This window comes from Triticum aestivum, chromosome 2B, assembly GCF_018294505.1.
Source record: "Triticum aestivum cultivar Chinese Spring chromosome 2B, IWGSC CS RefSeq v2.1, whole genome shotgun sequence".
NCBI classification, from domain to species: Eukaryota; Viridiplantae; Streptophyta; class Magnoliopsida; order Poales; family Poaceae; genus Triticum; species Triticum aestivum.
In genome coordinates this window covers 271,121,078-271,146,628 of record NC_057798.1, presented here as the reverse complement: position 1 = coordinate 271,146,628, position 25,551 = coordinate 271,121,078, and positions in this window count along the sequence as shown.

Below are 25,551 nucleotides of genomic sequence, written 5' to 3'. Positions count from 1 at the left end.
GGCTCGGGTGCCTGCGCCGACAAGTTCCCTAAAAGCGTAGGGTAAAAACATACAAAGGAAGGAATCTAGTAAAGGAAATAACGTAGCAGCTGATACCAAAGTAGAGTTATATTACAAGATAACTTGTCGCAGCTCTAATAGATTGATCTCATAATATGGCCAGCAGCGACAAGAAGAAAGAAAAGAAGGGCGGCCTAATCTACGCGATCGCCCTCGACCCTCTTGATCTCGTTCACCTTGTCCACAATGGGTGTGACAAGGGCCTTGAGCGCATCCAGATCGGCATCCGGCAGCAAGGATTTGAGGACGTTGGTGAGGTTGAGGCCTGGGTTGCGGAAGGCCACCTTCATCAGCACCTTCTGGAGAGCCCCCGCGCAAATCCTGCGCGACTCGTCGGCCAGCTGCTTTGGGATCCTCTCCCGGAGTCGCTGGAGTGCCGTCGCCACGCCCTTGAAGAACAGGCTGAGCTTGGCACTGGGTTGGAGATGCTCGTCGGAGGGATACCCAAAGTCCTCCATCCCTAGCTGCGCCAGCTCCCCGTCAATGACTGCGGTCATATTCACCAGACCCTCGGTCCAGTGCTGCACAGTCTCCCTAAATGAGTTCTGGGTAACGGCGATACTCGCCAGCAGCGCCTTGTCGGCCTTGATCTTCTCCGACAAGGTCACCTCGCGCTCCCTGGCGGCGTCCAGCGTCTGAGTCACGTGGCCAGCTTCAACTCCAGGTCTGCATTGGAATCCTTGGCGGCGCTGAGCTCTTTGCCCCTCTCAGCGAGAAGACCCTGCAGCTCACCATGGGCGGCAGCATCCTTCTCGCGCTCACGCTTGAGTGCGGCAAGCTCCTCGCCACTCTTCCTGATATTGGCCTCCAGCTGCACCACCTTCGCCTCCAGCTCTTTCTTGGTGGCCTCAGCAGCTGCGGCAGCGTCCTTTGCTTCCTTGAGCGCCCCGCCAATCGCTTGCTCGCGCTCGGCAAGCTCCTCTTCGTGGCTGTCAAGGTTGACCTTGCGTTGCGCCAACTCTCCCTCCTGCGTAGATAGCTTCTCGGCAGCCAGCCGCTGCTGCTCTTCAACCTCAGCCTTCGCGAGGAGGAAGGCTTTCCTCTCCTCGGCGACTTGCTCCCGCTCCTCTGCCAAGCTCCGGAGAGTTTCCTGCCTAAGACCCCGGAGCTCCTCCGCGCGCTTCTCGATGTCGACTCCCGCCCTCGCGACGAGTGCTTCTCGGGACGCCAGCTTGGTTTGTCGGGCGCGGTAGAGCGACAGCAGCTTCCGCAGCAGCCGCTCCTCCTCAGACTCGCCGCTGCTGCTGCTTGGCGCATCGACCAGCGCCAGCCCAGCGGAGGCGAGCACCTCCTCGTCAAAAGCTTCTCCTTCGACCGGCGCCCTGGAGCTTGACGCCCAGGGAAGCTTGATGAAGATACCTTCGCCGGCCTTCAAGTAGGCGCCGGGCTGGGGCTCTTCGGAGCCTGGCTCCGCGGCAGCGGCGGAGGGATCGGCGGTCGGCGCAGCGCCTGGCGCTCCTGCGGCCTCAGGGCCGTCAGTACGATCGCCCGACCCCTCGCCAGCTTCTGCGGCGGCAGCCTTGGCGGCCTCTTCGCCGGCGGGCTCATCAGCACCGGCCCCTTCTTCGTTGGCGGCGGCGTCGTCGTTGCTGCCACGCGCGCCTTCCTCGCCGGCGTCCTCAATCTCCATTGGCTCCGCAGCAGATGGATCTGAAGAACGAAGAAGGGAGAAAAGTCAAGCAAAAATCCAAGAAAGGGAATTCAGAAGAAGAAGGGCCCAAGGGAAGATTTCAGGCAAGAAGATTACCTGTACTAGGATCTGCGGTCGCGGTCTCAACCGCCGGAGGATCACTGATGCCGTCCCTTGCCGGAGAACTGTCCCTTGCCGGGGAGTTCTCCCTTGCCGGAGAGCGCTCCCTTGCCGGGGACTCCTCCCTTGGCGGCGTAGTTGAAGCGGATGGCACTTCGGGGGCGGCTTCCGGGCCCTCCTGGTGAGGCTGTTCTGCTCCTACACAAATCAACAAGCAAGATATCAGTAGAGAAAAGAGCACCCATGCGCGCCCGACAGCAGGAAGTAAACTACAAACTTACGCTGGGGGCTGCGCTGGGGGCTGCTTTGGGGAGTGGCTGCAGGGTCCGTCAAGGTGGTCTCAGACACACCACCTGCTGACACGGTGGGATCATCTTCGATGACAATCACCGAGGCCTTGGCTCTCTTCGCCGCTCTCTGGGCCAGCGTCCTGAAAAGGAATGGGTTCAGATTGAAGCAAGTCAGAGACAAGATAAAAGCAACAAGATTGGAGAACTACAAGAACGACAAAGAAACTTACTCTTCTTCCTCCTCGTCGGAGCTGAGCGCGGAGAGATCGAAGTCCGGCTCCCCTCCGGTGCGGCGAGGCGGAGGAGTAGGATCCCTTGCCCGCTTGGCAGGGGCGGTGGCGGTGGACCGGGAAGATCCCGCTCCAGTTGCCGCAGCAGCGTGAGGCGCTCCCGCGGCAACATTGCTTGCCGCGGTAGAGCGTGTCGCACGGCTTGGCGGCTGTTGGCTCGTTTGCCGCCCCGCTACGTCCCCGGCCCTGCGGAGACGCCTTCCTGGCGGGGCCGGGGGCTCCGCCTGCGGCAAGCTGTCTGAAGGCTCGGGCTCTTCCTCGCCGGCCTCGCTCGGCTCAGCTTCAGGGCCGGCAAGATCTTCCTCACCGGCAAACTCCTCGCGCTCGGCAAGGCTTGCCGCCTCTGCCGCCTCTGCCTCCTCTACGGTGAACCCGAACGCGCCCGCGGCAGCTGCTGCCGCAGCCTCTTCTGCCCTAGTGGCGATGCGCTGCAGCTCCGCGTCGGTAGTGTCGCGGGTGAGGCTCCTCTGTTCGTCGGCGCGGACCGGCACTTCTACCAAGTCGTCGAAGAACGCTTGTACGACGTCATCCGCAGGTTCTTGCCAAGTTGGGGCGATTCCGTGCGAATCGCACAACGGCATCATCGCGCGGATCCGGTCAAGCGACGAATTGTTGCACAACGGAACGACGCTCCTCGGCAGCGTGAATGGATGTTGGGGATCTCGTTTGAACAACTCCAGGAGCATCGCATCCAGCTCCAGGACGGTGAAGTTGAAGTTGAGGCCCGGGCGCAGCCTCATGATATCCGCCGAGTTCTTGAACTCCCAGGCGGGTCTCCCCCTCTCCTGCAGGGGGGCGATGCGGCGTCGAAGGAAATCTGCGCCAACGGCGCCTACGGTGAGCCCGGCAAGCCTGAGGCGAAGGATCCTGGTGATGGCGATCTTCAGCCTCTCGTCTTCCGGGGCCACGTTGCTCCAATCATTACCACGCACTATTGGGGCTTGGCGCAGGACAGTGAACGGCTGCGGGTTCTCCTCGACGATCCAGCACCACTCCGCTCTCCACTCCTCCCACTTGCTGCGGAGCTCACCCTCCAGATACGCCTCCTTCTTGCCGACTCTCGAGATCCAGGCGATCCCTCCGGCAAGCGGCTCTCCTCTCTCGACCCGAGGCATGAAGAAGTGGCGGAAAAGGGCTACATTTGGGTGGACTCCGACAAAGTTTTCGCACAAATGTGCGAAAACTGCCATGGTCAGAACGGCGTTGGGGGTGAAGTCAAGGAGGCGGAACCCATAGGTGTTCATGATGTCGCAGAAGAAATCAGAAAAGGGCGGGCAGAGCCCGCAGTAGAAGAACAATGCGAAGAACGGGTACCCGCTTGGAGCCAGTTCCGAAGCTGCAGCCGGGAGTACCCTCGTGCGCGGATGCGCACGCGTCTCCGTCGCCCAGAAGAGGTAGTAGTACTCCCTCAGCTCCTGCGCACCGAGCTGAGGGGGGAAGAGGGCCCGCTCCTTCCGCAGCGCCGCGAGCCGTTACGCCTTGGCCGACTTCACGCCCTTCCCCTTGTCGGCTTTTGGAGCCATGGCGGAGGTGGTGGGGGAGATCGGCGGCGTTGGTGATGCTGGTGGCAATGGGGAGTGGAGCGCTGCTCTCTTTCTGCTTCGAGAAGAAGGGGGGGAGCGGCGGAGATTTCTGGAGTTGGAGCAACAAATGGCGAGATGGACGAACTGCCCCTGTTTCCTCTGCTTATAAAGAGGGAGGGGGCGGACGTTTCGCCCTTCCGAATAAAGAAACCACCCACGATCTCTCCCACGACGCCGCATTCGACGCGTGCCGTTAGGGAGGGCGCGGTGGGTACGGAGTCAGATACGGCATAACCCAGGCCGCGTGTGCCCGTGCCCTGTTTTGGGCCTGGCCCAACAGCACTCGGCACCGTGTATGGCCCAGGCCCGGGGGCTCCTGTCGGTGTACTAGAATAGGGGTACCCTAGTATCCCGAACTTGTGCACGGGCAGTTGCAGCGCCCCGCGGCAAGGCTTGCCGGGCGACCGCCAAGGTCCTCCGTGGTTCCTTTGGAGAAATTCAAGAACAAAGTATTTAAGCCAAGGAGACAAGGCCCCGGCAAGAGGACCTTGCCGGGAAGGCCAACCAAGGCATCCCAAGGAACTTGCCGCGACGCGCCATGCGTCCCGGCAAGGCAACAAGACCCCGGCAAGAGGAGCTTGCCGGGAAGACCAACCAAGGCATCTCGAGGACTGGTGAGCGACAAGCTTCCGGACCCGACAAAACAACGGCCGCGGCAAGGCGCTTGCCGCGGCAGGCGGCCACTCTGTGCCCACGCTCTAGCGCATCCAACAACGTGTCGCTCTGGGGGCCTTTCCAGGCGCGCGTGGCGGGAGGCTGTGCAGCCAGCGGTGTGCGGTGGCATGCGAAGCTGACAAGATCGCCATCGTGGCGAGCGGTGGCGCCCCTGACGGTCCTTTTCTGCACTGTTTGGGCTACACAGACGGGCATTTAATGCCCTTGTCCCCTGCCGTCAGGGTTAGGTAGGAAACACTGTACAAGTAACTGTACCAACCACCTTGCTTTTTACATTTGTACCCTTGTTTACGTTGCTACCTGTTGGTGACCCCTTGAGCATATAAAAGGAGGCCCATGCGCAACGTAGAGGGGGTTCGGATCATTCGGAAGCCAGAAAAACACTTAGCTCTCTCTCGAGCAAGAACACAATACAATCAAACAAGCAGCAGTAGGGGTATTATCTCTCCGGAGAGCTCCGAAGCTGGGTAAACTGCTCGTGTGCTTCGCCTTGATCCGCTCTTCGTGCGATCTCCGCCACCCGCCAAACCGAAAGGGGCTCGGTCCACCGGCCCCATAGGTGTTCGTGGATCAGTTTCCCCCGACAAACATCAGGTTCAATCTCTACATCATTATTTTTGCTAGGTTGAGCATCAACATGAACATTATCATTAACATTATCACTAGGTTCCTGCTTATCACCTGATTGTGTTTCAGCATCAGAGATAGAAATATCATTGGTATTCTCAGGTGTGTCTACAGTAGGTTCACTAGAAGCATGCAAAGTCCTATCGTTTTTCTTTTTCTTCTTTTAGAAGAACTAGGTGCCTCTAAATTGTTTCTCTGAGAATCTTGCTCGATTCTCTTAGGGTGGCCTTCAGGATACAAAGGTTTCTGACCCATTCTACCAGTTCTAGTAGCCACTCTAACAGCAAAGTCATTTTTATTATTTAATTCATCAAGCAAATCATTCTGAGCTTTAAGTACTTGCGCAGCTTGAGTAGCAACCATAGAAGCATATTTGCTAATGAGTTTAAGTTCACCTTTAACTCTAGCCATATTATTGCTCACGCGTCCTATCTCGAAAGCATTATTCTTTAACTCTCTACCAACATAAGCATTAAAACTTTCTTGTCTAGCCATAAAGTCATCAAATTCATCTAAGCATGGGCTATGAAATTGAGTAGAGGGAATTTCAACTTTATCATATCTATAGAGAGAATTTACCTTTACTACCTGTGTCGGGTTATCAAGACAATGTGGTTCTTCAACAGGCGGTATATTAAGACCATGTATTTCTTCAATAGGTGGTAAATTCTTAACATCTTCAGCTTTAATACCTTTTTATTTCATTGATTTCTTTGCCTCTTGCATATCTTCAGGACTGAGAAATAAAACATCTCTCTTCTTCAGAGTGGGTTTAGGAATAGGCTCAGGAGTTGGCTCAGTTGGTTTAGGAATTGCCTCGGGAATTGGCTCAGGAAGAGTCCAATTATTTTCATTAGTCAACATATTATTCAATAGTAATTCAGCTTCGTTGACTGTTCTTTCCCTGAAAACACAACCAGCACAACTATCCAAGTAGTCCTTGGAAGCATCGGTTAGTCCATTATAAAAGATATCAAGTATTTCATTTTTCTTAAGAGGATGATCAAGCAAAGCATTAAGTAATCGGAGAAGCCTCCCCCAAGCTTGTGGGAGAGTCTCTTGTTCGATTTGCACAAAATTATATATTCCCCACAAGGCAGCTTGTTTCTTATGAGCAGGGAAATATTTAGCAGAGAAGTAATAAATCATATCCTGGGGACTACGCACACAACCAGGAGCAAGAGAATTATACCAAGTCTTAGCATCACCCTTTAACGAGAATGGAAATATCTTAAGGATATAATAATAGCGAGATTTATGATCATGAGTAAACAGGGTGGCTATATCATTCAACTTGGTAAGATGTGCCACAACAGTTTCAGATTCAGGGCCATAAAAAGGATCAGATTCAACTAAAGTAATAATTTCAGGATCAACAGAGAATTCATAATCCTTATCAGTAACACAGATAGGTGAAGTAGCAAAAGCAGGGTCACGTTTCATTCTAGCATTAAGAGACTGCTGCTTCCATTTAGCTAACAATTTCTTAAGATCATATCTATCATTACAAGCAAAGATAGCTCTAGCAGCTTCTTCATTCATAACATAACCCTCATGAACAACAATCAATTCATAATCATTGGGAGAATATTCATCATCACTATCATCAATAATAGCATCTTCAATAATTGCATTCCCTCTAACCCTAGCAAGTTGTTCATCAAGAAATTCACCTAATGGCAAAATAGTATCACACACAGAAGTAGTTTCATCATAAGTATCATGCATAGCAGAAGTGGCATCATCAATAACATGCAACATATCAGAATTCAAAGCAGTAGCAGGTTTAGGTGTCGCAAGTAATAACGGAAGGAGAATCTAGTGCAGAGCTAGATGGCAGTTCCTTACCTCCCCTCGTAGTTGAGGGCAAAATATTGGTTCTGTCGTCTTTCAAGTTCTTCATAGTGATCAACAGTTATAAATCCCAAGTGACTCAGAGAATAGAGCTATGCTCCCTGGCAACAACGCTAGAAATTAGTCTTGATAACCCACAAGTGTAGGGGATCACAACAGCTTTCGAGGGTAAAGTATTCAACCCAAATTTATTGATTCGACACAAGGGGAGCCAAAGAATATTCCTGAGTATTAGCAGTTGAGTTGTCAATTCAACCACACCTGGATAACTTAGTATCTGCAGCAAAGTATTTAGTAGCAAAGTAATATGATAATAAAGGTAACGGTAGAAAAATTAATGTTTTTGGGTTTTGTTGTAGTTGTAACAGTAGCAACGGAAAAGTAAATAAGCGAAGCACAAGATGTGAAAATCTCGTAGGCAATGGACCAGTGATGGATATTTATGCCAGATGTGATTCCTCATGTAATAGCTATAACATATGGTAACACAGAACTAGCTCCAATTCATCAATGTAATGTAGGCATGTATTCCATAAATAGTCATACGTGCTTATGGAAAAGAACTTGCATGGCATCTTTTGTCCTACCCTCCCGTGGCAGCGGGGTCCTAGTGGAAACTAAGGGATATTAAGGCCTCCTTTTAATAAAGAACCAGAACAAAGCATTAGCACATAGTGAATACATGAACTCCTCAAACTACGGTCATCACCGAGAAGTATCCCGATTATTGTCACTTCGGGGTTGTCGGATCATAACACATAATAGGTGACTATAGACTTGCAAGATAGGATCAAGAACACACATATATTCATGAAAACATAATAGGTTCAGATCTGAAATCATGGCACTCGGGCCCTAGTGACAAGCATTAAGCATAGCAAAGCCATAACAACATCAATCTCAGAACATAGTGGATACTAGGGATCAAACCCTAACAAAACTAACTTGATTACATGGTAAATCTCATCCAACCCATCACCGTCCAGCAAGCCTACAATGGAATTACTCACGCACGGCGGTGAGCATCATGAAATTGGTGATGGAGGATGGTTGATGATGATGACGGCGACGAATCCCCCTCTTTGGAGCCCCGAACGGACTCCAGATCAGCCCTCTCGAGAGAGATTAGGGCTTGGCGGTGGCTCCGTATCATAGAACGTGATGAAACTTTCTCTCTGATTTTTTTCTCCATGAGACGGAATATATGGAGTTGGAGTTGAGGTCGGCGGAGCCTCAGGGGGCCCACGAAACAGGGGGGCGTGCCCAGGGGCAGGGGGCGTGCCCCCACCCTCGTGGACAGGGTGTGGGCCTGGTCTTGATTCTTTCGCCAGTATTTTTTATATTTTCCAAAAAGTGCCTCCGTGGATTTTCAGGACATTCTGAGAACTTTTGCTTTCTACACATAAAACAACATCATGGTAGTTCTGCTAAAAACAGCGTCAGTCCGGGTTAGTTTCATTCAAATCATGCAAGTTAGAGTCCAAAACAAGGGCAAAAGTGTTTGGAAAAGTAGATACGTTGGAGACGTATCAGTAGGCTAGCTACTGTGCGAGCTATAGTACTTGCAAAACACTCACCAAAGAGAAACTTTGGGGCTGATGAGCTCGTGGTACGCTTATGCTTATCCGTCGTTGATCGACCAATAGCCCTAGCTCCTAAAATTGTAGGCTTAGCGATTGATCAGACAATAGTCGACACGGATACATTCAGGCCTCATTTGGTTCATAGGGTAGGAAAATCGTAGCAAAAGTATAGAGACGTACAACACAAAATCATAGCAGTGCAGAGACGTACTCCTTCCGTTACAAAATATAAGACCTAGGCGGGCTAGTTTGGGCTAGTGGGTTTCAGTGGTATGACGTGGTACAGTGCCGTCCAGTCTTCGCGTGTGGTAGCAGTATTGCGGGTATAGTAAGTTTTCCTGAAGAAGCGGAATTCAACGAAGTCATGATGGTTCCTTCGTCCGAACAACTTACAGTGGGAAAGGTTGGGCCTGCGATACGACCGAGATAGACCAGGATAATTTTGTGCATGGCAGGTGGACCAGGATGGTCGACATCCCACATGTCAGTGAATGAAAGTATTCTTTCCGATATAGAGGACGAGCAATGAGTATTCATTGTTTATTTTTGATGAAAGCTATTGTCTCCACTGTTACGACGGAGGAGTGTGAAACATGGCAGCCTAGTGAACTTGGCATGTGCACCACTCCATCCTTCCTCATGTAATGCTACCATACTGTTGACTATAAGGTTGGCTATAAGGTTACAACTTTTTCTCACTTTCTCTCTATCTATTTCCTCTCAATTGTTTTTTACCTTTCTTTTTTTAGACACAGTTGTTTTTTATGCCTTTTTATAGAATTATTTGTTTATACCTAGGAGCACGTGTAGAGACGGGCTCTTGCAGAGCCCACTCCTTGACTTTGTCAATGCCTCTCTCTCCTCCACATAAGCGGGCTTATAGCCCAGTTTTTCAGTACTTGCTATGCATGCATGCAGCGGGCAGCTGGCGTCTTGAGGGGCCAGGGCGGTCAGAGCGGGCTCCGGAAGCGGTCCGGACTCCAGCATGGACCACCTCACATTATCACCATATATTTCTTGGAGTCCATGCGCGGCGGGCGGGCGATCTCTTCTCCCTCCCCCATTTCTCTCTTCTCAGTCGACGCCCGTTGAGCGATTAGATCTCGGCTATCGATGGTTTATTCAATTATAGTCCCACATGTCAGTGAAATTGCAAGACAACGCGTGTCCCCTCTGGTGAGCGGCGTGCGAGCCGGACTGTCGGGGATTCGACGCGTACGAGTCGTAAGTGTGCCGCCTTTTCCTTTAGAACTTGCGAAGCGTCATTTTTGCATGATCGATCGATAGAAATCTAGAACAAAATGACAAGGGCGGTGCTTTCCCGCTCGTTAGGCGGGCTAGTTTGAGTGATATGACGTGCTACAGTGCCGTCCACTTGCTCCATTTTTATGTAAGCAAGAGTTTACACTCTTATGCGGGAGGAATGCGAAACACCACGGATCTGATTTTGATCGAGGGATAACTGTTCCCTGCCAAATAATGGAGCACTGTTAGCGATTATAGCATGATAGTTAGGACATCTCCAGTGCTAGCCCACAAATTTACACCGGCATCTGTCCGAGGACACTGATGGATGCCATCCGATGCTGCCCGCATACCTTTCGACAACTATATGAACTAATCGGACAAAATTCATGCAAACAAAGCAAATTTCAAATTAACCGGATGAAATTCATTACATTTCAAAAACTTTTCCTACAAACTAGATGAAATTCATTACATATTTCGCACAAACCGTACTAAAACCTACTCTAAACCTAATCTAAACGATCGCTGGTGCCCGACCACCATGTCTGGCCATGAACCCGAGAAAGCCGGCCATTGCCTTTGCCTCCTCCTCATCCTCCTCGATAACCTCCTCCTCCGGAGCACAAGGTTCTGAAGATTTCCGCCTCCACGTCGCCGTCAAGCGGCGAATCGGCCGCCGATGTTTACCCCACCAAGCTTGGCGTCGATTAAGTGGAGTAGCGGTGGCCTTCCTAGGACCAGAGCGGTGGCGACCTACCGTGTACTACTCTTCCTTGCTGTCGGTTGCGCCCGCGCACGCGCGCCGGCTTCATGGTCGTGGCAGCGGAGGGCGGCCAGGGGGGGTGCCGGCGATCTCCTTCATTTGATCCTGCGACAGTACGTCGAAGAGAGCTTTGGAGCATGCCCGGAGCGGAGCCGCCGATGTCCCTTGTCTGCTCCTGCGACAGTACATCCAAGAGAGCTTCAGAGCGCCAGGAGGCCATGGTTGAAGTGGTACCGACAGAAGGAAGGGACCGGAGGAGAATAAGTGTGGGTCTTTGGCTATGGCTGGGAGCTGGGGCTCAAGTTAATATAGCGGGTGAATGGCAATGAGCCGCGGCAGATGGATGGACAACTGGTGCCGGAGTAAGTTCGTCGGGCGTGAATGCGGACGCTGCTTCAGTGACTTAACTGCAGATGCATTGGGTTACTGACATGTGGGCCCAACGGGCATCTGGCCCGCATGTCAGTGACACACCAATTGCACCTGCAGTTAAGTCCGGTAATTGCGGCATTGATGTTCTGGAGAGACGGTGACCTTTTCAGGTGGGAAGCGCACGCTAGTGATGGAAGGGGTTCTGGTAGGCCAGGATTGTCAGACGCTCGCGTGGTGGTAAAGTGTGAACTCATAGATGACGAGCCTTTGAAGCATATGCGACACGTATTGACAACCGCTCTTGTCGCCAGCTAGCCTTCTACGACCACCATTAGACACCACACAACCATGCATAACTTATGAATAATGGACGAATCGATCACACACACACTCATGTGCAGTGGCACTAAGATCGGTCGCTCACGATAGTACATACTCCGTACCATAGTACTCTCCCTAGCTAGGCTGTTTTATAGATTGTCGTTGTGATGGACGATATACATGAGCAAGGCGCTCCGAGTATGACCGTTGGTGTTGAGCCAGGTGAATACATGCTCAGCATTCGCGTAGGCCTCCATCAAACGTCTAAACAGTAATGTCAGGCACCGCCGGGGCGCGCAGGTGATGGGCTTGCCGTTTGCGTTGCGCCATGAGCAGGACTTTGATTTAGAGGGCGATGTGCATGCATTAGCATGCTTTGACAGCATGAGCGTGAGTGTCTGACGTGAAGTATTTCATTTTCATTTGGCTAACGAGGGTGTGTTGCAGCGATGAGTCCGTGGTTTGATTCCCCAATATCGGTGTCAAAACCGGCGGATCTTGGGTAGGGGGTCCCGATCTATGCGTCTTAGGCTAATGGTAACAGGAGGCAAGGGACACAATGTTTACCCAGGTTCGGGCCCTCTCGATGGAGGTAAAGCCCTACTTCCTGCTTGATTGATATTGATGATATGGGTGTTACAAGAGTTGATCTACCACGAGATCGTAGAGGCTAAACCCTAGAAGCTAGCCTATGATGATTATGATTCTGTCCCTAAGGACTAAACCCTCCGGTTTATATAGACACTGGAGAGGGCTAGGGTTTAAATGGAGTCGGTTACAAAGAAGGAAATATAATATCCGGATCGCCAAGCTTGTCTTCCACGCAAAGGAGAGTCCCATACGGACACGGGACGGAGTCTTGAGTCTTCTATCTTCACGGTCCAATAGTCCGGCCAAAGTATATAGTCCGGCTGTCCGGATACCACCTAATCCAGGACTCCCTTAGTAGCCCCTGAACCAGGCTTCAATGACGATGAGTCCGGTGCGCAGTTTGTCTTCGGCATTGCAAGGCGGGTTCATTCTCTGAATACTCCAAAATAATTATCAAACACTTGGATCGTGTCCGGATCTGCAAGATGATCTTCATACACCACCGTAGAGAGAATGATATTTCACAAATATAATCTGCTGACAACTTTAGACAAAGTGACATGACACTATGGTCAGGTCATTATTCAAACTGTTTTCCCACAACCAGCCATAGCGCATTTTGCGAGGCGGTTTCCTTGGCACGTCTTGTCACAGCAGAGATCATGTCCCCTTATTACGGGATTTCCATCAATACGGGTATGGGTAACCCAACCGTGCAATAAATCGTGGCGCTTGGGAAATAAGCGATTCTCAACGGGAAAGTGGGAAGGCGCACCGTTCTCGTCGCCTCTATAAAGGGATAAGGACTCCCCATTTTCACCCACGCCTTCTTCCTCCTTTGCTTATCCATTCCCACACCCTCGATCTCCAGCGCCCTGGTTCACGCTTTCTCCACACAGCCAAACATGTCCGGAGCAGGAGGCAAGTGGGTGGCCTCCATCGTGAAGGAGGAGCATATTGCGAAGCTCCGGGCGGCCGAGTACTTGGCCGCAGACATCGGGCACCGGCTACCGGACGAAGGGCAGATCATTCCAACTCCGGAACCCCACGAGAGGGTCGTATTTCTCGTCCACTTCGTCCGTGGACTGGGATTTCCACTTCATCCCTTCATCCGCGGGCTCATGTTCTACTACGGGCTAGATTTCCATGATCTAGCCCCAAATTTCTTCCTCAACATATCGGCGTTTATCGTCATGTGCGAGGCCTTCCTCTGCATCAAGCCTCACTTCGGCTTCTGGCTACGAATCTTCTGCGTGAAGCCGAAGATCGTGAACGGCCAACAAGCGGAGTGTGGAGGCACCATGGTGGGCAAGATGCCCAACGTTACCTGGCTTGACGGCTCCTTTGCGGAGACCGTGAAAGGGTGGCAATCGGGGTGGTTCTATATCACCGAGCCGCGCGACGCCAACTGGGCAGCAGCCCCCGAGTTCTGATCCGGAATCCCCATGCGGCTCACCTCCTAGGAAAAGAAGGGCCTGGCCTGGGGCGAGCCTGCAGAGCTGACCGGACTTCAGAACTGCATCAAGAATATGAAGGACAAGAAAATCAAGCTTGTCAACGTGGTCCAGGTCATGCTTGTTTGCCGGATCCTTCCGTGCCAAAGACGGACATTTAATCTGTGGGAGTTCGTCTCGGCCGAACACCAGACGCTTCAAAAGCTCTACGGCATGACACACAAGGGCGCATGGAAGGCGCTATTCAAGGCATCCGAAATACCTCCTCCTACATCAAAGGATCGTGGACTTCACGCCGCACGGCTCCCCTGTCTGGTGAGTTTTCTGACTACCACCGGATTCTGTTTTTCCTAATGTACTCATGGGGGAATCTTAAGTGATTGTGCGTATTTGATCAGGAATATGTGGAGTCGGCGGAGCGGATTGACTGTCCGGCTCCACTGCCAGAAGGTCCAGCAGATGCTCTCCTGACGGAGATACTAGTCCCGGCACCCTACAAGGCGCCGGAAAAGAAGGCCGAAAAGAAGGCCCCGGGGACCAGAAGGGTCTCCGACGTAAGGTCATACCAGATGCCTCGTCCGAAGACGACGAGGCACACTCCCCTCCCGAAGGGGAGGAAGAAGAGGAAGGGGCCGCCCCATCCGGAGAGGATGGGGGCCTAAGAAGGCGGGCCAGGGGACCGGGAAGGGTCCTCGGCGCAAGGCCGTCATACCCTCGTCATCTAAAGACGACGAGGCAGATTCCTCCCGCGGAGGCGGGGGAAACACGAAGAAACTCTGCCTCCCTGCACTAGGGAGGAGAAGAAGAGGAAAGTCGCCCTGGAGGGGGAGGCTAGGACGCCCAAGAAGGGAAAGGCGTCCCTTCCGGACTACTCCACCATGACCGCCTATAGCGAGGAGGAGTGGCTGCCCAGGGGGAAGCCCCTAGTGAGATCGTAAGTATCCACACTCTGTTATACTTTAGTGCGACTTCACTTCATAGTCTGTTATAACGCCGAACACATATGCAGTCCGGCCAGGGTCCATCCCGAGGTATCATCTTCGGATGGGTCCTTGAGTGATTCGGCGATGAACTCGCTTCCAACGGCCACTACCCCTCGGCCTGCGGACGACACGGAGGTGTTGTCCCAAAGGTTCCCAGAGCAGGGGGAGGTGGCTCTAGAGACACCCTAGGGAGAAATTCCAGATGCCGGGCACACGGGGTATAAGATCCCCGCGGATCGTGCCGACGAGAGCCGCGGCCAGCCAGGCTCTCGGCCAGATACTGTACCGGAACCTCTGATGGTTCTGGACTCGGGCAGGCGGCCCCTCGCTAGGGAGGACGAGCCATCCGTGCCGATGACTTCCGTTACGCCAGGGGCGTCGGATAGTCTGCTGGAAGCGCTTCGCGGCGCTTCCATGGATGAAGAGCACCGTACTCTTATGAGTGCGGTGATTCAAAAGGTTCTGTCTGCCAAGAGCGAACTAATCCAAGCCTGCACCAGCCTCCTGACGGGCTTTGAGGTAAGTAATCAAAAATGTGTGAAATTATCACCCGATAGGTAGTAGCCCCTGATACTCTATTTGGTGTTCGGAACGAAAAGCCAAACAGAGGGTTGATTATAATCTGCAGGAGTCTAATAGTAGGTGTGCATGTGAATAAGCAGGCGGTGCTGCTTGCCGCTGCTACCCGTGTAACACCCCGAGACCGATGCTCCAGTTGCCTTCCATTTATCTTAGTTGTTTCTGTGTGTTTAATTTTGTTTGTTGCATTATCATAATTGTTTTGCATATTTTATTCCTACATGTTTATGCCATGATCATGTTGAGTGCCTTGTCATGTGTTTTCTTCTTGCACCATGCTCATTTCACTTATTATGTTGCATTGTGCCTCTTGTCATCATATTGTATTGTGTCATCTTTGTTTGTTTGCCATGTTCATCTCACTTTGTTATATGTTATATGCTTTGATATGCCTCTTGTCATTTATTGCATCATGATCATCAAGTGGGTTGCATTCTTCATATTGGTGTATTATTGTGTGTGCATCGGTCCTTGTTGTCTCTTCTCTCAAGCCATGCCCATGTATCATCACCTCCTTCTTCCTTCTTATTCCTTTCATTTTTGCTAGTGCCATTTTCTGTCCTCCATAAATGTTCATTCTTTCCCTGAAAATCATGTACACTGCCTACACCCTCTCTGCCAATTTTCAGCTCATTGGAAAATGTTTTGGTTGGGTTCAAAATGGCTCCAGTTTGAATTTAATTCAAACTTGAATTATTTTTATATCTCTAAAAAAATGTCCAAATCATTTTATTCAAATTGTTCATAAATCCAGAATCTCAGATCTATTTTTGTCTCAGTCCACTTCCTTCCAGATCTTCCTGTGCATTTCTGCTCTTGTTATTCTGTCTGAAGAATTAAAGAAAGCAAATGAGGGAGAAAGGAAGAGCAACCCAGCGAAGCCCACCTATCTTACCTGTTCATCGCAGCCCACCTGAAACTCTTCCAGCCGGCCCAGCCCCTCATCCTGATGCCGACCTGCTCTGTTGCTCGCCGTCTCCCTCTTCTGTCTACAGGAGCGCCCGGCGCCATCGCGCCGTGAGCTCACGGACGTCGAGGCCCGGCGCTCGCGCCCCATTATAAGAAGCGCCTCGCCCCTAGGGTTTCCCTCTTCCCCCCTCAGCCGCCGCCACCTCTATCTTCTTCGTTCGTCTCCTCCTTCGTTCCCAAGTGAGGAAGCAGAGAGAGTTCAGAGAAGAACCACCGAGCGCGTTCCGCCATCGTTTGTGAGGCCTCCTCGTCGTCTTCTTCAACTTCAAGCAAGGCCAGGAGCAAGAAGGGTCCAAGGATGTCGCGATCTTCTTCCTCGACTTCGTCTGCTTCCTCTGCGTCGCCAAGTCACGCGCCTGGCGTCCTCCCCTGCTTCCTTCTTCCTCGGACAGGAACCGCGTCGGGTTCAGAGCTCGTCCGCGTCGCCGCTGGTGCGTCTCCATGGCCGTCTGCGTGTCCTAGGGTGAGCTAGGTATACCTGCTTCCCTCCTTCTTCTTCCTGTCGCGTTTAGGTCACCGGAGTCACTACTAGATCCATGCCATCGTCGTGCCCTCGCTGCTCCGGTGAATCTCTGAAACTTTCAGAGAAACGCTTTTGTGCTCCGTCTGTATCTTGTCCCCGCTCGCCTCGCTTGGGACCCTGCTTCGTTTCACGTCGCCGCCTCGCTGCAGCCTTGCCTCAAGTGCCGCACGCACGCCTCTGCACGCCTGCACGCCCCGCCATGGCCGTGGCCGAGTGCCTCGTCCTACAAGGCTGGCCCTGTTTCTCTGTATTTGTTTCGTCTGGGTTCAGGCTTCGGATCCCTTCGAGAAGTAGGCATCTTCAGCCGAGTCCTTTGCATCACCAACACCCTCGCGTGTTGCTCCGCGCCAACCTCGCACAGCAGCAACTCCCGTGCGCAACCAGAGCCTCGCCCGTCGCCTTGCAGCCACCCAACACCGAGGCTTGGCCTCCATGACCGAAACCTCGAGCTCGTGCTGCACCCGCCGTTGCTTCGCGTCTGCGCACACGCAGTAGCACCCTCACCTATTTCCGCACCCCCGCCTTCAGCCAGTGGTCGCGACGGTCGCCGTCTTGCTCGCCGGCGTCGTCACCCAGTTCCTTTGTGATCCACGAAGAAGAAGGCCTGGCCTTTGATTTGGTTCAAGTTTAGCCACGCCCTTGTTATGCACAATCATGCAGCAGCATCGCACTGGTCAGCACTCTGCTCCTCTATCCGAGACGTCCTGGGTTTGATCCTAGGTTCTCCCGTTTTCCTTTTTTCCCTTGCTTCTCTGTTTTACATCGAGCACACACACCCACAGCCACTTGGGCCCGATCCCACCTCTGGGCCGCTGCACTCTAGTGCTTCTGGCTCGTGCATATTTTTTTTATCAGTCTGTATTTTAGCATCTTTCCAATGCATTCTTTATTTACAGAAAATGCCCCTGTTTTGAATTGTTAATAACTAAATATGCATGCATCCAAATTAAACAAACTATATATGTAAAATGCTTAGAATTTTATGTAGTTTCACAATATGTTGTTTTCATCCTTGTTCAAAATGTTTAAAATGTTGTTTGATTAAATTTGCTCAAATGCCATGTTAAAATGATTTATTTCATAACTAAATAACCGTAGCTCCAATTTTAATAAACTTTATATGTAAATGGGGTGGAAAAATGCATAGATTAACTTGGTGCACTTTTTTATACTGTTTAACAACATTAAAATATGTTTTAGGTCAGAACAGTAGCTAATTCAAAAAATGGACATGAGGATTTTCCGGAATTGTTTTTTGTTGTTTCTGGCCTCATCTAAACTTGCCTAAATAGCTAGTTTAATTATGGTTCACCTCTTGCCATATTTAACAACATTTAATATTGTTTGGTAGCTTAAACGAGATTAAACTAAATATGTCAATGTGGTGTTTTGTCAATATGCAACTCGTTGCATATTGAGCTCCACTTAACTTGTAGTATTGTTTGTTGCACTTTGCCATGCCATGCCTTATTAAACTGGACATGTATCATACTTGTTTGTGCATCATGCCATGATTATGCTGGTGTGTTTACCATGTTGTTTGTTTCTTTCCAGTGTTGGTTAGTTCCGGTAATGTTGCGATTGTGAGGATTCGTTCGACTACTCTCGTCCGTCTTCTTCATGGACTCGTTCTTCTTCCTAGCGGGATTTTAGGCAAGATGACCGTCACCTTGGATCTCATTACTATCATTGATATGCTAGTTGCTTCGTTCTATCGCTTTTCTACGCTACCTATCATTTGCTCCTCAAGCCGCCCAAATTAATATGTCAGCCTCTAACCTTTTTCACCCTTCCTAGCAAACTGTTGTTTGGCTATGTTACCGCTTTGCTCAGCCCCTCTTATAGCGTTGTTAGTTGCAGGTGAAGTTGAAGATTGCTCCAAGGTGGACAGGATTATGTTGGGATATCACAATATCTCTTATTTAATTAATGCATCTATATACTTGGTAAAGGGTGGAAGACTCGGCCTTATGCCTGGTGTTTTGTTCCACTCTTGCCGCCCTAGTTTCTGTCATACCGGTGTTATGTTTCCGGATTTTGCGTTCCTACGCGGTCGGGTGATTTATGGGACCCCCTTGACAGTTCGCTTTGAATAAAACTCCTCCAGCAAGGCCCAACCTTGGTTTTACCATTTGCCTCACCTAGCCCTTTTTCCATTGGGTTTCCGGAGCCCGAGGGTCATCTTTATTTTAGCCCCCCCCCCCCCCGGGCCAGTGCTTCTCTAAGTGTTGGTCCGAACCGAACAGCCTGCGGGGCCCCCTCGGGGAAACTCGAGGTCTGGTTTTACTCGTAGCTTGACTTATCCGGTGTTGCCCTGAGAACGAGATATGTGCAGCTCCTATCGGGATTGTCGACGCATCGGGCGGCTTTGCTGGTCTTGTTTTACCGTTGTCGAAATGCCTTGTAAACCGGGATTCCAAGACTGATCGGGTCTTCCTGGGAGAAGGAATATCCTTCGTTGATCGCGAGAGATTATCATGGGCTAAGTTGGGACATCCCTGCAGGGTATAAACTTTCGAGAGTCGTGCCCACGGTTATGTGGCAGATGGGAATTTGTTAATGTTCGGTTGTAGATAACTTGACACCAGATCCGAATTAAAACGCATCAACCATGTGTGTAGCCGTGATGGTCTCTTTTCGGCGGAGTCCGGGAAGTGAACACGGTCTTTGGGTTATGTTTGACGTAAGTAGGAGTTCAGGATCACCTCTTGATCATTGCTAGCTTCACGACTGTTCCGTTTGTTCTCTTCTCGCTCTTATTTGCGTATGTTAGCCACCATACTTGCTTAGTCGCTGCTGCAACCTCACCACTTATCCATTCCTTACCCATTAAGCTTTGCTAGTCTTGATACCCATGGTAATGGGATTGCTGAGTCCTCGTGGCTCACAGATTACTACAACAACAGTTGCAGGTACAGGTTATGCGATGATCACGACGCGAGAGCGATGTTTGCTTGTTTTGGAGTTCTTCTTCTACTTCTACTTCGATCAGGGGATAGGTTCCAGGTCGGCAGCCTGGGCTAGCAGGGTGGATGTCGTTTGAGTTTCTGTTTGTGTTTCATCCGTAGTCGGATGGTGCTCTTATGTATGATGATGTTGTATTTGTGTGGCATTGTATGTCTTTTGTATGTATCCCCATCTATTATGTAATGTTGATGTAATGATATCTACCTTGCAACAGCGTCTTCAAGATGTGCTTCTATCCTTGGTGGGACCTTCGAGTTCCTTTAGGATAGGGTCGCATCTTGAGCGTGACAACCCGCATGGCCGAGATCGCCGGACTTAAACGGGACCTGGAGCAGGCACAGGGAGAGCTCGGCCTCACGAAGAGGCGGCTCGAGGAGAACAAAGGTGAGTGATACCTCGTTTGCATATCATAAGGAATAGACAAAATTGGTTATTCTAACGACAAAGCGTCATGACTTTGTAATAGGGGCCACCACCGAAGTGGCATCTCTGAAGAAAGCGCTGTCCGAGGCCGAAGACAAGGCGGCCCTGGAGCGCAAAGAGCGCGAAAAGCAAGATGCTAGAGTGGGCGAGGTACAGCAAGAGCTCCAGGAGCTTGGCAAGAAGGTCGAGTCCTTGGAGCATGTTCTTAAGATGAAAGAGTCTGAGCTTGCGAAGGCCCTTGCGAGTGTGAAAGACGCCAAGGCCGAAGCCAAAAAGGCACAACAGGAAATCCAGGCGGCCAAGAAGATAGTGGCGGGTAAGACATTCTTTATGCAAAGCAAGCATGTGGAGGAGACATTTCTTTTACTTACCCGGATTCGGAGCTCTCCAGGGGCATTCACAGATCTGCCACGCAGCGTATCTGATGCTGCAGAGTTCTACCGTGCCGAGGAGGGGAGCTCAATGGAGAAGCTGTTCTGGTCCCAGTATGCTAGAGCCGAACACCCAGTGCCTCTGAGTGACCAACTGAAGTAGTTTGTTGAACTCCACAGGGCGGCCGAAGTGGCTATGAAAGATTTCATAGTCCGGATGTGGCCTGGTGAGCCCTTGCCTGCCAGCTACTTCGGCCTGGTAAAGCGGATGGTAAACGCCTGTCCACGGCTTGAGGTGATCAAGCGATCCGTTTGCATTGAGGGTGCCCGCCGGGCCTTTGCCCGTGCGAAGGTGCACTGGGGCAAGCTGGATGCGGAGAAGCTGGTGAAGGACAGGCCACCGGAGGGCAAGGCGCATCGCTGTCCCAAAAAATATTATGATGGCATTATGAAAGGCGCTCGTTTCATGGCCGATGAATGTACCAAGGAGACGATCCTTGAGTAAATGTACTTCGGTTGTTGTTGTAATATAAAGACGAAGATACTTGCGCTATATAGCACTTTTTGATTTAAAATATTACCTTCTGTGCGGCTGTTTATAAAATTCTGAAAGTAGGCCAGTCACCGGCTTCCGCCCCCACGTAACTAGTACCGGCGTGTTCCTGGAAAAACCCAGACACTCTTTATCCAAATTTTTGGTCCCTTAAGGAGGTGTCTGGCACAGTGAACAAGGCAATCGGACTATGCAGCTTTATAACTTTCACTTAGCCATAGAAGTCTACAATTTTAAATTTCGGCGAAGCCCCTAGAATTCGGAAAGCCAAATTGGGGCGCTATATACGCCTAAATCGGACGAAGCCGATGTCTCGCCTAAAGCAAAAAAAATCTTTAAGGATTTTAAGACCTCTCGAACAGCGACCAGCTCTCGCCGCATCATGCCGGTCAGTTTTTGTCTTTCTCTACTGAGGTGCTCGTCCGGAAGAACCGGGACACAATCATAGTAGTTCTCCCTGCGCTACCTTAGCCAATATAACGGAACGTAAGGTACCAAAACAAGGGAGCCGGGCAAACCCAACTATTGACCCAAGACATGATTCGGAGCTGATGCATATAGTGCTATAAGTTTGGGGTGCCGCACTGTTGGAAGTGTCCAGACTTGTGTTGCCATATTATGGGGCGCCATAAGAAGCCCCTGGCAAACTGAACATACCAAGGTGTACGGATGCAATATTAAATAAACATTTATAGGAAAAATGTGCGAATAGGAATAATAAGCTGACACTATATATTATCTCCCATTGATGAATAATACGTTTAAGCGTATGTTTACAATGAGTGTGTTTAAGCAGAAGTAAATAGGACTATTTAACATGTCCTATTTAAGGGCGGGCTGCACGTAGGTATATAAAACAGGTATAACGATCGTGAACAGATTCCACCTGGGTATTTTTTTTGTGCAAAGCCTGTTGCCTCCTTGGTTTTCTCTCCTGTGTAAGTCCGACAATCCGGCTCTTCTGAAGAGGCTGCCCTAAAGCAGTGTCCTGAAAGATAAAACGGGGGGTTATTAAAGTATGTTGCGGTTATACCGCACTGTTGACTGAGTCACTGTTGCGCCTCCGCCTATGCCCATGGTATTTTGAGTGTGTAATTGTGTACGCGCGGCATGAATGCTGCTTTGATGGGGCTTGAGTGGAGGCCGGACTGCTAGTCGCGCTCTTGGCGTGCCTGGCGATCCTGTTGCAGGGTGCTCCGGACTCGCTTGACGGTGTTCGGGGTTGTGGTCGCCAGATTGGTGGTTTATTGGAGAAGGCCGCATTGTACTTCCGCCGTGAGGGCTGCATTATGTTCTTCTGTACGGAGAGAGCGGTCCATGTTTCCGTTGACTGTTATGACCCCGCGAGGTCCTGGCATCTTGAGCTTGAGGTATGCATAGTGTGGTACCGCATTGAATCTAGCAAATGCGGTTCGTCCAAGCAGTGCGTGGTAACCACTACAGAAAGGGACGATATCAAAGATTAACTCTTCGCTTCGGAAGTTATCCGGAGATCCGAAGACCACTTCCAATGTTATAGGGCCCGTGCAATGGGCCTCTACTCCTGGAATTATACCTTGGAAGGTGGTTTTGGTGGGCTTGATCCTTGAAGGGTCGATGCCCATTTTGTGCACTATGTCCTGATAAAGCAGGTTCAGGCTGCTGCCGCCATCCATAAGGACTCGCGTGAGGTGGAATCCGTCAATGATTGCGTCTAGGACCAATGCGGCTGAACCGCCGTGACGAATGCTGGTAGGGTGATCCCTACGATCGAAGGTGATCAGACAGGCTGACCATGGGTTGAATTTTGGGGTGACTGGCTCCATCGCATAGACGTCCCGTAGTGCTCGCTTCCGTTCCCGTTTGGGAATATGAGTGGCATAGATCATGTTGACCGTTTTCACCTGGGGAGGAAATTTCTTTTGTCCTCCTGTGTTCGGACGCCGGGGCTCCTCGTCATCGTCGCTGTGCAGCCCCTTGTCCTTGTTTTCGGCGTTTATTTTGCCGGCCTGTTTGAACACCTAGCAGTCTCTATTAGTGTGGTTTGCTGGCTTGTCCGGGGTGCCATGAATTTGGCACGAGCATTCAAGTATGCGGTCCAGACTGGACGGTCCCTGATTGTTTCTTTTGAACGGCTTTTTCCGCTGACCGGATTTGGATCCGCTGAATCCGGCGTTGACTGCCGTGTCTTCAGTGTTGTCGTCGTTGTTCCATCGCTTATGTCTGTTGCGCCGTGGCTTGCCGTTATTGTCGCGGACATCCGAGGTGCCGGAATGTGGTGTGGTGCTACTGCGAGCCAACCAGCTGTTCTCGCCCGCGCAAAAGCGGGTCATCAGTGTCGTGAGGGCTGCCATGGACTTGGGTTTTTCCTGCCCAAGGTGTCGGGCGAGCCACTCATCATGGATATTATGCTAAAAGGCCGCCAGGGCTTCGGCGTCCGGACAGTCGACTATTTAGTTCTTTTTAGTTAGGAACCGAGTCCAAAATTTCCTGGCTAACTCTCCGGGCTGTTGAGTAATGTGGCTCAAGTCATCGGCGTCCGGTGGTTGCACGTATGTGCCCTGGAAGTTGTCGAGGAACGCGTCTTCCAGGTTTTCCCAACTGCCAATGGAATTTGCCGGTAGGCTGTTTAGCCAGTGTCGGGAAGGTCCTTTGAGCATAAGGGGAAGATATTTGATGGCGTGTAGATCGTCTCCGCGGGCCATGTGAATGTGGTGAAGGAAATCTTTGATCCATACTGCAGGGTCTGTTGTGCCATCGTATGATTCGATGTTTACAGGTTTGAACCCTTCTGGGAATTCATGATCCATCACTTCGTCAATGAAGCAGAGGGGGTGTGCGGCGCCTCTATGCCGGGCTATGTGGCTACGCAGTTCGAATGAGTCTGGGTGGCTGTATTCGGCCCGGCCGGACTTGTTCATAGTGTATCCAGCATGACGATCATCGTCGCGTGTTGGGGCGCGCCCCCGCGATCCGTAGATCGATCTTGGCTGTCCTGCTTTGTTTTCCAGTATATCTTGCAGGTCTTGCCTATTGCCCTGGGCCGTAGTGTATTGGCGTGGGGGTGCGGGCTGGTATTCGGGCTGATATGCTGTTTTATCCCGGCCACAAGGTGGCCGGTCAGCCGTGTGGCGCTCGTGTCCATATTCTTCAGCTGCCAGGACTTAAGTCCATCTATCTGTGAGCAGGTCTTGATCAGCTTGGAGCTGCTGCTACTTCTTTTTTAGGCTCCTCGCCGTGGCCATGAGCCGGCGCTTAAAGCGCTCCTGCTCCACGGGGTCCTCGGGCACGCCGAACTCGTCGCCGCCGAGGCTAATCTCGTCTTTGGAGGGGGCTTGTAGTTGTCCTCCTATGGATATCCGTCTGTCGCCTGTTCATCTGGGTTGAACTGCCTGTCTTCCTGCTCGGCCTGCTCGAAGGAAGGCTGATCAGGGTTGTATTCATCTTCGGCACCATCTGGATTGTTTTCGTCTCATGTGTCAGTATTGCTGTGGCGGGGCTTGGAGCGGCGCTGATGACGCCCATGCTTTGCTTTCTTCCCTGAGGGGTTATCCACCGTTGCCTCATCACCATTGGTTTCCTTCGGAGTGTCCACCATATATATATATCATATAAGGAGGTGGCTGTCCACCGCCCCATGAGCAGTGGTTCCTGTTCTTCTCCTGCATCGTCGTCCATACCGCCGATGTCTTCGGAGTCGAAGTCAAGCACGTCAGTTAAATCATCGACCGTGGCAATGAAGTGGGTGGTGGGCGGGCAACGAATTCCTTCGTCGCCTGCTTCCCACTCGAGCCGGACATAGTTCGGCCAAGAGTCTCCTAACAAAGAGAGAGACTTTAACGAGTTCGGCATGTCGCCAAAGGGCGAGTGCTAGAAGATATCCGCAGCGGTGAACTCCATTACCGGAGCCCAACCAGGTTCGGCGGGCTCGGGAGCGTGCGGACTGGAACCTACAGCCGGATACGAGTCCGGGGGTCCGGTGTCATAGGCTTATTTGGGGGTGAGGCCTGTGTTCGGCTCTACCACCAATGAATGTGCAGTCTGCGGGGCAGGGTCCATCCACCCGTCCTTGGGCAACGCAATCTGCTCCAGATTTAGGTCCGGGACTCCTGCAGGGGCGATATCCCGAGCATTGTCCGACAGCAAGTCTAAGCCGTGTTCCTCGTGATTGTCCGGCGCTCCTGGTGCAGGCCCGAACCCATTGAAGATCAAGTCTCCGCGGATATCGGCCATGTAGTTCAGGTTTCCGAACCTGACCTGGTGGCCAGGGGCGTAGCTGTCGATCTGCTCCAGTTGGCCAAGCGAATTGGCCCGCAGTGCGAAGCCGCCGAACACGAAGATCTGCCCAGGGAGAAAAGTCTCACCCTGGACCGTGTTGTTGACGATTGAAGGAGCCATCAAGCCTTGCCGCAACGACATAGAGGAACTCTCAATGAAAGCACCAATGTCGGTGTCAAAACTGGCGGATCTCGGGTAGGGGGTCCCGATCTGTGCGTCTTAGGCTAATGGTAACAGGAGGCAAGGGACACAATGTTTACCTAGGTTCGGGCCCTCTTGACGAAGGTAAAACCCTACTTCCTGCTTGATTGATATTGATGATATGGGTGTTACAAGAGTTGATCTACCACGAGATAGGCTAAACCCTAGAAGCTAGCCTATGATGATTATGATTCTGTCCCTAAGGACTAAACCCTCCGGTTTATATAGACACCAGAGAGGGCTAGGGTTTACATGGAGTCGGTT